Source organism: Schistocerca cancellata, chromosome 6, assembly GCF_023864275.1.
Source record: "Schistocerca cancellata isolate TAMUIC-IGC-003103 chromosome 6, iqSchCanc2.1, whole genome shotgun sequence".
Taxonomy (NCBI): Eukaryota; Metazoa; Arthropoda; class Insecta; order Orthoptera; family Acrididae; genus Schistocerca; species Schistocerca cancellata.
Genome location: NC_064631.1, coordinates 337,966,795 through 337,980,070, shown reverse-complemented (window position 1 = coordinate 337,980,070; position 13,276 = coordinate 337,966,795).

Here is a 13,276-nt window from a genome sequence, read left to right as displayed (position 1 = left end):
GGTACAGAAATGTTTAGGGAAGTTCAGGAATACAGAAATACAGATCGCTGAGAAATGATATAAACAGGAAATTCAGGGAAGTTGACACGAAATGGCTGCATGAATAATGTAAAGAAATCAAAAAAGAAATGATTGTCGGAAGGACTAACTCAGTATACAGGCAAGTAAAAACGATCTTAGGTGAAATTAAAAGCAAGGATGGGGAGGCTTGTCTGATGACGTGATAGAAGAAGAAAGCGGATTCGCTTTAGAAGAGGTATGGCATCCCAATATAAGAATCAGAATTTAAAAGAGGTTTGGAAGACTTAGGATTAAGTAAGGCACAAGGGATAGATTAGTTCCATCGGAAATTATACAATCATTTGAGTGTGGAGAATGTATGACGAAATACCATCTGACTTTCGAAGAAATATCATTCACACAATTCTGAAGACAGCAAGAGCTCACTAGGGCGAAAATTATAGCACAGTCATCTTAATAGCTCATGCATGCAAGTTGCTGACGAAAAGGATAGAAAAGAAAATCGTGGATGTGTTGGATGAGGATCAGTTCGGCTTTAGGAAAGGTAAAGGCACCAGAGAGGCAATTCTCTCGTTGCTGCTAATGATGGAAGCAAGACTAAAGAAAAATTAAAACACGTTCATAGGATTTGTCGACCTGGAAATAGCGTTAGACAATGTAAAATGGTGGAAGGTGTTCGGAATGCTGAGAGACGCAAGGGTAAGCAATATGTACAAGAGCCCAGAGGGAATAATCTACATCTACATCTACATCCATACTCCGCAAGCCACCTGACGGTGGGTGGCGGAGGGTACATCTATCGGTTATCCTTTCTATTCCGGTCTCGTATTGTTTGTGGAAAGAAGGATTGTCGGTATGTCTCTGTGTGGGCTCTAATCTCTCTGAGTTTATCCGCATGGTCTCTTCGCGAGATATACGTAGGAGGGAGCAATATACTGCTTGGCTCCTCGGTGAAGGTATGTTCTCGAAACTTCAACAAAAGCTCGTACCGAGCTACTGAGCGTCTCTCCAGCAGAGTCTGCCACTGGAGTTTATCAATCATCTCCGTAACGCTTTCGCGATTACTAAATGATCCTGCAACGAGGCGTGCTGCTCTCCGTTGGATCTTCTCTACCTCTTCTATCAATCCTATCTGGTATGGATCCCACACTGCTGAGCAGTATTCAAGCAGTGGGCGAACAAGCGTACTGTAACCTACTTCCTTTGTTTTCGGATTGCATTTCCTTAGAATTCTACTAATGAATCTCAGTCTGGCATCTGCTTTACCGACGATCAACTTTATATGATCATTCCATTTTAAATCACTCCTAATGCGTACTCCCAGATAATTTATGGGATTAACTGCTTCCAGTTGCTGATCTGCTATATAGTAGCTAAATGATAAGGGATCTTTCTTTCTATGTATTCGCAGCACCTTACACTTGTCTACATTGAGATTCAATTGCCATTCCCTGCACCATGCGCCAATTTTCTGCAGATGCTTCTGCATTTCAGTACAATTTTCCATTGTTACAAGCTCTCGATATACCATAGCATCATCCGTAAAAAAGCCTCAGTGAATTTCCGATGTCATCCACAAGGTCATTTATGTATACTGTGAATAGCAACGGTCCTACGACACTCCCCTGCGGCACACCTGAAATCACTGTTACTTCGGAAGACTTCTCTCCATTGAGAATGACACGCTGCGATCTAGGAACTCTTCAATCCAATCACACAATTGGTCTGATAGTCCATATGCTCTTACTTTGTTCATTAAACAACTGTGGGGAACTGTATCGAACGCCTTGCGGAAGTCAAGAAACACGGCATCTACCTGTGAACCCGTGTCTATGGCCCTCTGAGTCTCATGGACGAATAGCGCGAGCGGGGTTTCACACGATCGTCTTTTTCGAAACCCATGCTGATTCCTACAGAGTAGATTTCTAATCTCCAGAAAAAGCATTATACTCGAACATAATACGTGTTCCAAAATTCTACAACTGATAGACGTGAGAGCTATGGGTCTATAGTTCAGCACATCTGTTCGACGTCCCTTCTTGAAGCCGGCCGGAGTGGCCAAGCGGTTCTAGGCGCTGCAATCTGGAACCGCGCGACCGCTACGGTCACAGGTTCTAATCCTGCCTCGGGCATGGATGTGTGTGTTGTCTTTAGGTTAGTTAGGTTTAAGTAGTTCTAAGTTCTAGGGGACTGATGACCTCAGAAGTTAAGTCCCATAGTGCTCAGAGACATTTGAACCAACCCTTGTTTAAAACGGGCATGACCTGTGCCTTTTTCCAACCCTTTGGAACGCCGCGCTCTTCTAGAGAGCTATGGTACACCGCTGCAAGAAGGGGGGCAAGTTCCTTCGCGTACTCTGTGTAAAATCGAACTGATATCCCATCAGGTCCAGCGGCCTTTCCTCTTTTGCGCGATTTTAATTGTTTCTCTATTCCTCTGTCGTATATTTCGATATTTACCATTTTGTCATCTGTGCGACAATCTAGAGAAGGATCTACAGTGCAGTCTTCCTCTGTGAAACAGCTTTGGAAAATACATTTAGTATTTCGGCCTTTAGTCTGCCATCCTCTGTTTCAGTACCATTTTGGTCACAGAGTGTCTGGACATTTTGTTTTGATCCACCCACCGCTTTGACGTAAGACCAAAATTTCTTAGGATTTTCTGCCAAGTCAGTACATAGAACTTTACTTTCGAATTCATTGAACGCTTCTCGCATAGCCCTCCTCACACTACATTTCGCTACGCGTAATTTTTGTTTGTCTGCAAGGCTTTGGCTATGTTTATGTTTGCTGTGAAGTTCCCTTTCTTTCCGCAGCAGTTTTCTAACTCGGTTGTTGTACCACGGTAGCTCTTTTCCATCTCTTACGATCTTGCTTGGCTCATACTCATCTAACACATATTGTACGATGGTTTAGAACTTTGTCCACTGATCCTCAACACTATCTGTACTTGAGACAAAACTTGTGTGTTGAGCCATCAGGTACTCTGAAATCTGCTTTTTGTCACTTTTGCTGAACAGAAAAATTTTCCTTTTTTAATATTTCTATTTACGGCTGAAATCATCGATGGAGTAACCGCTTTATGATCGCTGATTCCCAGTTCTGCGTCAACTGTTTCAAATAGTTCGGGTCTGTTTGTCACCAGCAGGTCTAATATGTTATCTCCACGACCCGGTTCTCTGTTTAACTGCTAAAGGTAGTTTTCAGGTAAAGCACTTAAAAAAAAAGGATTTATGCCTAAGAACGAAGTGCGCGGATTAAAAAGTGTCTAAGAGGGGGATGTAATATTTGCCCCTACTGCTCTGGGATTAAAATTCTAGGTGGAAGCACATCAATGATACGATTCGCTAGTGACATTGCTATGCTGATTGAAAGTGAAGAAGAATTACATGATCCGCTGAGTAGAAAGAAAAGTCTAATGAGTGCAGAATATGGATTGAAAGTAAATCGAAGAAAAACGAAAGTAATGAGAAGTAGACATCAGGATTGATGGTCGCGAAATATCTGGAATTAAGGAGTTCTGCTACCTAGGTAGAAAAATAACCTTTGACCGAGGGAGCAAGCAGGACACCAAAAGCCGACTAGCACTGGCGAAAAGGGCATTCCTGGCCAAGAGGAGTCTAATAGTATCAGACATAGGCTTTAATTTGAGGAAGAAATTTCGGAGAAAAAACGCACAGCACTGTATGGTGGTGGAAGATGGACAGTGGGAAAACCAGAACATAAGATAATCGAAGAATTTGGAGTGGTGCTACAGACAGATGTTGAAAATTAGGTGAACTGTTAAGGTAAGGGATGAGGGGTTTCTCCGCAGAATCGGAGAGGAATGGATTGTGTGTAAAACACACAAGGAGAAAGGACAGGATGATAAGACATATGTTAAGATATCAGGTAATGACTTCCATCGTACGAGAGGGAGCGGTAGAGGACAAAAACTGTAGAGAAAGACAGAGATTGGAATACATCCAACATATAATTGAGGACGTGGGTTGAAAGCGCTACTCCGAAATGAAGAGGTTGTCACAGGAGAGAAATTCGTGGCCGGCTGCATCAAATTAGTCTGAAGACTGGTGACTAAAAAAAAATTTCTTCAATTGATATGTCACGAGCCCATGGGAGATGCCACAGGCGATGGTGTGTTATTAGAATTCGTCAGGATACGGTGGCCGATATGCAATTATGTTTTTCGTCAAAAGCGCTAGGCGAGTGCATTCGTTTGTTCGGTCATTACCGGATTATGGTCGTCCGGCGACGTTCGTCAATGACAGAATTGAGGCGCACTAATGGTTTTACAGGAACTATTCGGCAATTTTTTTTATTTTTATAGGTTTACATGTCAGTTACATGACGATGTGCCCTTCATATCGTTAATGGTCATAGCTACTGTGATTTTTCCATTTAGGTAAGACACTTCACGAAATCTGAAAATGTTTGGAATGGAAAATAGGGTTTGCTGTGATATTGCGTTTGGTTTATTTTGTATAATATGTAGCTGTACATGAAATTTATCTAACATCTTGAATTTTTCTTGAGACTTGGGTGGAAATCTAAATCTGTCACAAGTCTCGAGAACAATAATATTATGTAGCACAAACAATTGCGATGCATGCACCAGCGATAAAGCCGGAATTAAATATCCGCTACATTCCTCATATATCATAAAAGGTTTGAGATATAGGAGATTTCGAGAAATGATAGCATCCAAGTCTCTGCTTTCACTGCATTTTTAACGGTATTCTTATTAGATACAACCAAAGCATAGTTGACAGTAGATCTTTTCGAATGGTCACGATTCAAGTGTGGGTGTAGAGGGAGGAGCTCCACTTAATATTTACAAAAAAACTGAGCGTAGTCTTCAGAATGGTAGGACGTCTCCAGCTCTCCGTATTTCCCCCACACCGTCTCTCCGCAACCACCACCTCTACAGCCCTCCCCACGCATGTTCTGCCGATTGCCCATCTACCCTTGGGTTACTCTAGCCAGTCTCCTGCTGCTAAAGGCCATTAACGCCGAATTTTGGCGCACTCTCCTAAAGGCTACGTTCATCATCGATCCACACTGATTTCTGCAGTTATTTCACAAAGTGTTGCTTGACAACTCTACGCAAATGCCGCTGCTCTCGGTCTTTAACTGTGAGCCGTCTGCCACTGCAGTGTCTTGATACTGTGAATCTCGGAATATTGAATTCCCTAACGATTTCCAAAATGGAATGTCCCATAGACCCTACGTCTAGCTCCAACTATCATTCCGCATTCGAAGTCTGTTGGTTCCCATCGTGCGGCCATAATCACGTTGGACACCTTTTCACATGAATCACCTGAGTACGTTCGACAGCTCCGCAAATTTTACTGTCCGATGTAGTTTGTATATGTGATAGATCCGCCATCTGTATATGTTCATATCGCTATTCTATGACTTTTGTCACCTCAGTGTGAAAAGTTTGTATGTGGGTAAATTTACATAGGAATTTTTCTTGTTTTGGATGTCGCTCGTAAGGTTTGAATTACGAGTACTTAGATATGCGCTGCAGCCTCGGCAGAGAAGTTGCGCTGCACAGAGATGAGTTACAGGTGATACTTTGCTCTGGGAAGATGTGCACCAGATTTATCGAAGAATCGTTCAACGTCACGGAAGAACAACCCTTCCGAAAATTGTTGTAAATTTCGATGCTGAGCCATCAACAAGTGAATGTGCGAACTATTCAACGAAACATCATCGATATGGGCTGTCGGAGCCGAAGACCGACTCCCGTACCCTTTAAGACTGCACGGCACAACGCTTTACGCCTCGCCTGGGCCGGTCAGCACCGGGGTTGGATTATTGGGGACTGGAAACATGTTGCCTGGTCGGATGAGTCTCGTTTCAAATTGTATCGAACAGATGGACGTGTGTGGGTATGGAGACAACCTCCCGAAATCATGGACACTGCATGTCAGCAGGGACTGTTCAAGTTGGTGGAGGCTCTGTGATGGAGTGGGCGTGTGCAGTTGGAGTGATATGGGACCCCTGATACGTCTAGATACGACTTTGACAAGTGACATGTACGTACACATCCTGTCTCATCATCTGCATTCGTTCATGGCCATTGCGCATTCTGACGGACTTGGGCAACTCCAGCAGGACTATGCGACACCCCATCGATCCAGAATTGCTACAGAGTCGCTGCAGGAACACTCTTCTTGGTTACAACTCTTTCACTGGCCACCAAATTCCCCGAACATGAACATTCAGAAGAGGTCCCCAAGTATTCTGACGAGTTTATGGACAGCTCTGGTGGATCACTGTGCCACTCCCTCCAGCACTACTTCAGACATTAATTTAGTTGATGCCACGTCAGATTGCAGGTGTTCCAGTTTCTTTCGCTCTTCACTGTAGTTACGTGATTCCAGAGAAAGCGTAACTGTTATTGTTCATTAAACGTTTTTAAGTCAAATGATATGAAATTGTCCCAGAGTTCATTTAACCCAGGAGTCAATCAGTTTTTAAATTATTTAAAATAGTCGTCAAAAGTGATGAACCAAGAATGACAGCAACGTTTTTAGAGAACACATATTACGTTTGTCTACCTCAGTCGTTAGATTTTAGAGGTCTGTTATCGAGACGCGCTCCAGCTGCCAGAGCAGTCTGCACAGCGTTGTCCAGTTCGACCCAGGTAAGCCAAAGCCTTTAATTAAATTTCTGAGGGACCAGCTTTAGTTTCAAAGTGATCAGTTTTTCCATCAAAGCCCATAGTCAGATTTTGTGATAAAAGTATGTCATAGACTGGGCATGTTTTTCTTAGAATTCTCACAGCTGATTTTCTGTATACAATGTATAACAGGTCACAAATAGCATTCTCTGAGCATTCGCAGGTCACCCATTAGGGCATCAAATGAAAGCACCCATTTAAGGTAATAGATGGCGCCCCTTACCCTGCAGGCCCCCACCCCAAACGGCACCCAACCCTCGTCCCGCCCCATTATCATTATCTTCATTGAGTAATCAGATTCAAAACATGGGTAACGATAGCCACTAATGAAGCGCCAGTCTTGATACGACTACCAGACATACGCCGACCACAGCACGACCACCAACGTCTGTACTTATGCACTTGTGTTATCCATTGCCTGCCACCCTGAACCCTCTCCGTCGGAAGCTGGTATGGGACCTCAAGTCTCACCACCACACCCCCAACATGGACCCCAATGTTGTCATTGGAATGACATCATCAGAGAATAGACTAATTTTACCCGTACTCCGAGACATTAAGACTGAGATTCCGCAGAGTAGAAAACAGATTCGTCCTTTAATAAAATTTCTGAGGGACCAACATTAGTTTCAAAGTGGTCAGTTTTTCCATCAAACATAAAAAATACTGTGTAGGCTCATAGTTGAATGTGTGGGATCCCCTCCAAATAGGAAGCCTACACTTTAGTATATAACGGACAATTTTATATTAAAGTCAATATCAACAATACAGAACCAGTTTCCTCCGGTAATTTTCGGGTTTGCAGCCGGATCCCATCAACATACTGCCATGATATTTCGGCCCAGAGACGTCCGGCCACCCTCAGGTGAGTAGACGAAGTACTGAAGAGACCCGATGCAGTCATGGTATTTATAGCGAATTCCGCGTTTCGAATCGTACTGGCGATTTACGGCGCATGCGTTAGGAAGTGACATGCACGAGACATCCAAGTAGTGTGTGTTGCCCTCAGTGGTGAAGTAAGAACAGTCTAATCTCTGAGTATCGACTGAACATATCGATTCCGCTGTGACCGCATAATTCTAATAATTGGATTCCAATTTTTATCCCCCTGAAAGCCGTTATCATTGTCAGTTAGACGTATTTCCACGCATTCTTTAATTACAGAGTCCCAGAAGCGGGTTCGAATCCTGCCTCGGACATGGGTGTGTGTGATGTCCTTAGGTTAGTTAGGTTTAAGTAGTTCTACGTTCTAGGGGACTGATGACCTCAGAAGTTGAGTCCCATAGTGCTCAGAGCCATTTTGAACCCAGAAGCGGGAAACCTTTGCTAAAATTTTGGGGTTACTGTATTCCATTGAATGACCTAAGGAAATGCAATCTTCTGCTACTGCTGATTTTAAGGGTTACCGCAGACAGGTGGGTCTTTCGTGTTCTACACAGCGTTCCTGGACCGTTCGTGTCTTCTGACCTATATATACCTCGCCACACTCACAGGGAATTTTATAAACAACCGCTGTCCTCAATTGTAAATCGTCTTTAACGGATACGACCAAGGCCCTAGTTTTCGCTGGTGGACGGAAGATGACACAGATATTATTCTTCGTAAGCAATCTGCTTATTTTGGGAGATACGTTCCCGGCATATATGGGTCAGACGACACGAACGGTCTAGGAACGCTGTGTAGAACACGAAAGACACACCCGTCTGCGGCAACCCTTAAAATCAGCAGTAGCAGAACATTGCATTTCCACGGTACATTCAATGGAATACAAGAACACCAAAATTTAGCAAGCGCCGCAAACCGCCAATACGATTCGCATGCGCGGAATTCACTATAAATACCATGACTGCATCAGGTCTCTTCAGTACTTCGTATACTCACCTGAGGATGGCAGGACGTCTCTGGACCGAAATATCGTAGCAGTATGTTGATGGGATCCGGCTGCAAACCCGAAAATTGCTGGATGAAGAAATATACGCTGGAAAAATTTCGGAAGTCACAGAACCAGTTTTGTTAAAGTAAATTTAAGCAGACGCCCTTTAAGTGTATTTACAGACGAATTTTAAGTGTATTGCCAATCTTGTGGCTTAGGCAATGAAAACAACGTTGGCAACATAACAGCAGAGATTGTCAATGACGCTATCGTAACGGTTTAAAATGGTGACTCCCCAAACAGAATAAATCCACCACACCAATGACTTAGCGTGGTAGATATTTGTTTGTCGTTACTTATATTAAAATCAGATTTCACATGGAACATAGTAACAGAATTGCCTGAATCTCATCATCTACCCATCGCTCTCAGATGTGATGCAGTTGAAGACCCGTGGTGTCATATGGCTACCTTAGAGGCAGAACATAACGGTTATGACTGGAACACATTCACAGCTACGCCTTTCGAGAAGATATAGAATTTTTTTAGAATGTGAGGAAACAAACACAGGCTCCACAAATTTTATTGCCTGTGTTGGAAAAGCTGCAACGCCAACAGTCCCAAATAATTAACTTTCCTGCGTCATATTTAAGGACGATGGGTATATGATTCGATGCAAGGGATTCTGTTACTACCTCCCAAGTGAAAAATAATTCTAAACTAACTGACACCACACGTATACACACAGCGCTCAATTGTTGCTGTGAAGCATTGGACGGAGACGATGAACACGGGGAGAGCGCACCTTTCATAAGGAAAGGAATACCGTATAATATGCATTGATGGACCGAATGAGCGCTCTATAACTCTAGAGAAGACATGGTTCGGAAGAAAATTACATAAACTTCACGAGACTGCAGGCTAAAACAAAGCGACTATCTAGAAGAAGAAGAATGTATAAACGTCTGTAGCTACCCTAACAAAGACACACCCAGACCAGCCACCTGACAACGAATGAAGCGTATACACAGAACCTGGAACAATAGTAGTGTAACAGCGTTTCCGAACTCCAGTTAATGGAAGACTGGACTCGTTGATGGGGAGACGAGAGAGGAATTCATTTCCTGAAAAGGTGCTTAACTGTTGCAGAAATAAACAAAACCTACTATTTGGGAGAAGTAGCGCCGCAGGGACGGACAATACGAGTATACATTACCACATTTTCTCTTCATAAAGAGGGAAAAGAAGAAACAGTCTCTGTACTCTTTCTGAACAAATGTATCGATATCCTCGAGTGGAAGACGTCACGCATAGTGCCAATATGAAAACACCGTAGACCCCCAAATGAAATAAATTCGCGTAGGCGAAAAACTCTCTTGAGCTGTGTATAGAAAGTTTACTAACATAAACAACACGTATGATGTCACCTTATCAGTGCTGACTGTGAAAATGCCGGGGCAGAATATTCGCGGTATCTTCCTGAGCAGACGTATCCGCTTACAGTACTTTCCCATGTATCATAGGTAGTAACAAGCAGAAGTGGCAATGAGGGGCAGCGGACGACAGGCGTAGGTTTACCCAGGCTTCAATCATATTTCCCCTGGTTTTTAATGTATTTACATTGAACTTACAAGATATTGTGCTACAACAATTTAGGGGTTTTACAGTATGCTGATGATTTTTGTATTTATTCAGCGAGTGAAACCTTTATAGATGACTGGCAGAAAATGGACCACACTGTTCGTAGGCAACACACTTACAAGGAGGAAAATTATTTCTATACACCACGTACACAGCCTTGGGTTATATTCGCCAGGCACAGGATTCTTCCCAAGGAGACACTGAAGCTTGGGCCCCTTTAACTACCAGCCAAGACTGTAGTCAGATATCTTGGACACCGTAGAGACAATAAAATTCGGTGGAACGTACATATTACAGAAAGTAACTGCGAAAAATCTACTACTGTGTTATGTGCCATTATGTGTGTGGGCCGGGGATCGAGGCAGACAATGAACTAAGACTGTATCTTGCGTAGTACACCCATACCTAGATTATGTTTGTCTTTGTTCTGGTTTAACTTCAGACACATATCTAAGGCGACTAGATCAAGGTCAGTACAAAATATTTATCATGTTTCGGGGAGCAATGTTGTCTACACCGGTAAAGGCTCTATTAGTCGAAGCGAATTAGAATCACCTGTATCTGCGTCGCGAAAAACTAAGGGTGAAATTTTTGCCAAAGCGGTCGCATTTCGCACAATATCAGATATTACACGGCATATGTACCTTAATGTGGTCCTGCTACAAGAACGGATACAGGCTCGACAAAAGTCTTCCCCTTTTTATTGCCGCATATACAAAGTGATTCTTAATAACGTTTAAAAAGTCCCAAAGTGACATAAATGACGCTGAGACAAGTAATTTAATATGAGACACATGGCGTTGAAAATGTCTGCAAAAACCCCCAAAGTGGATGAGAAATGTTGAACATGTGAAGTTACCAGGTGATGCCTCTCGCTGCGGTGGTGTGGTTTGGGCGTGAGGGGATGGCTGAAGCGATGTCATACTTGCACCTGTCATGGATAATCACCAGTCAAGCGCCCCAATGGTGAAAGGCAAGGGGTCTCACCGAATTAAGCATCCCGATGGCAACAGAAAATTATTATATCCACATCGTTGTTCTCGCATCACGGTTAACGTAGTTTCTAACCAGACACTGTACAGTCAATTTTGAAACTACAAAACGCTAATTCGGCTAAATAATAATAATTTAGCCCAAATTTAAAACATTATAATAAATTTCGAACATAAATGTTAACCTTAAGAACAGTGAGCTTTATATTTATATCCTAAATTAAATATAGAATGAGATACGACGGTTCTTAATTGTAAACACATACACACATGGCATTTGTCTACTACGGTGCCATCTACCACGACTGGAAAACAACGGTTTGGTAAACCGTACATAATTTAACGTAGAATCCGAATACACAATAAAAATGGGGAGTTCCGATTTAAAAATACAAAGTTCACTACGCTCAGTGGTTAGGAGGTGGCCAGTTGAAGCGTAGGTGGATGTCCGCTTTACTAATATTAACTTTTCATTTAAAACATTTTTTTCCAACGACATTTCTTTTTACAAATGTTTATTTGTCTCATGTTAAAACAAACACCCTATATATAATAGTCCATTTGTCAAACGAAGGCTGCCTACGTAAAGATTACTGTGTTCTGAAACATTAGGCTGGTGCCTAAATTCGTAGCCGTTTTGTTTTGCATGTTGGTAGTCCGGTTGCTGTGGCTTTATTTGTCACCCGTCATTTTTTATTTGTAGTTCACTGTTACAATTTGAGTTTACACGTAATAATTTTGGTACTTGAAGATAGTGAGTGGAGCTGTGAACGCTATAAAATGGAGTGCCAAGTGGAGAAATCGGAATATTTACGACATATCCTTCTGTTTGAGTTCAGTGGAGAGTTAACAGCAGTGGAGGCAGCCAGGAACACATGCACCCTCTACGGGATTAATGCCATTGTACAGACGACGGTACGAAAATTCTCATTTTAAGGATAATTGTTTTGAAATGAATGTCTCTCCACGTTCAGGAACACCTTTAGGGTGCGATGAAGATCGTTTGAATGCATTAATCCACGATGATCCACGGCCATGTAATCGAGACCTTTCAAATATGTTGAACCGAAATCATTACACAATCGTGCATCAGTTACATGCAATGGGAGACGTTCAAAAACCGAGTATTAGGGTACGCATACTCTAAATCTGAATTACAAAAATCTGTGGATAGCTACTTACGCATATCTGCTTGCTCGCCGTCAATTGGCTCGGGAACAACACCCACTACCTATCGTTATTGGTGGCGAGATATAGTTCCTTTATGCCTAAATAAGGAAATAAAGTGATGGTTGAGTTCAAACGAAGGAGCGACTCCCCTACAAATATCGTTATACCTTTGGCAGGACACAGACGGTTGATGTACTAGGGCACTAGGCATTGTTTACCCGAGGTTGAACCATCACTGCTGGCATTTATTGTTAACAACCGAGACGCCCTGCAGACGCAATCTAAGAACAGCGATCAGGAAGACTGCGTGAAGTGTTGCTGCTTCACGATAGTGTCCGCCCGCATTAGGCAAGACTAACAAAACACGTTATACGGAAGTTTGGTTGGTAAGTCGTTCCGCACCCGCCTTATTGAGCAGAAATTGCGCCCTCAGATCTTCACCTTCTTCGCTCTCTATCGATCGACCTTTCACGAATTTACTTTCCGGATGAAAACATGGTGCGAGCATAACTCAACGAGTTTTCCGCCCAAAAGCAAGTGATTTCTACAGTCACGGTATCGAAAAGTAACCCCAGCTTTGATATACTATTCAAAATGGTGCTATATTAATGATAACTAAAGTCTCTGTTATCTGTATCTGTTGTGTTCATTAAACCAATGGAGAAACGCTACGAGCTTATGCACCAACACAATAGATTGCCGTAGCAGTATATTAGAACTGCGAGTTGCGTTAAACATGGACGTTGACTATGATTGTACACTTGCGATTTGACGGAGTATCTCCCGAAACATAACAACACAATTTTCATCTGCACCGACACTTCGGAGAATGAAGATGGATGTGGGAGCCCACACTGTTCTAACATCTGACATACTGAAATGAATTATTGCT